We start from the raw sequence: 1,044 nt of genomic DNA, 5'->3' as shown, positions 1-1,044 counted from the left end.
CCTCCTCACGGCGGCGGCGGAGGAAGGGGGAGGCAGGAGGTGCGTGGCCGTTCGGGGCATGGTGCCGCTTCGCCGTGTTTTCTTGTGTTTGTGTCGCGGGGGGAGTTCGGTGTGCGCGGCTGGGCGCTGGGGTGATGCCGCTTCGGGAGGAGCGAAGCTGGAGGAAAGTGGGGGATTTAAAAAATAAAGTTGTTTTCTTGGTGAGGGAAGGGAGAGGGTTGTGGAAATGTTCATCTCCCTTCCTCCTTCTCCTCCTCCTCCTTAGGAAAAGTGAAGTCACTTCCCAAGAGCCAAAACTAGCAAACTACTGTCCTAAATCTGTGCCGTCTACAGCGCTCGGATTCATCCACTGTGGGGTTTTTTTGTGGATTTTTTTTTCGTTTTTTTTTTTTTTTTTTCCCATGCCCCCTTCCACAGTTAGGCCCTCCCTAACAGTGATCCGGTACAAAAAGCTTTGGTTTTAGATAGAGTATGTCAAAACTTGCTGAAACCATCTGAAGGGGGTATGGCACTCTGAATGAAATGGACTTGGCAACTCTGCTCATTTCTAAGTTTCTGAAGTGTGGCATGTACTTTGCTCTGGTTGTCACTCTTTCAAAGCTGTGTTGTTAAGATGGCTTGTTTTTGATAGTGTTGTAAATAATTCATAACTTACCACGTTTCATAGTTGTATGTATGTATGCATCCGTTCTTTTGTGTAAGAGGGGAAAAAAAAATTTAAAGTGTCAACTCTTCTTCAAAGCAGAAACAAATCCAGCAACAAATAAGAAATAGCTTGCCTAAGTAAGCATTGATTTTTCTCTCTCACTGTCAAGCTGTAGTCTTACAACTGTGTCGGTGACTTTTCAAATAAAAATTTGAAGAAGGGCAGCTGTCCTTTCTGTCTCCAAAGAGGGATCTTGGTGATGTTACAAGCAACATTTTCTTATCCCTTTAAATTCAGGAAAGGTACCATGGCTTTATTTGACCAAATCTCTGTGATAGAGGCCAAAATCCTGAGTGCCTGTCAGACTGGCTCATACAGCAGATCTTGTAAAGATTTAC

Source organism: Charadrius vociferus, unplaced genomic scaffold (genome assembly GCF_000708025.1).
Source record: "Charadrius vociferus isolate BGI_N301 unplaced genomic scaffold, ASM70802v2 scaffold39, whole genome shotgun sequence".
In the NCBI taxonomy this organism is placed as follows: domain Eukaryota; kingdom Metazoa; phylum Chordata; class Aves; order Charadriiformes; family Charadriidae; genus Charadrius; species Charadrius vociferus.
This window is presented reverse-complemented; position numbering follows the sequence as displayed.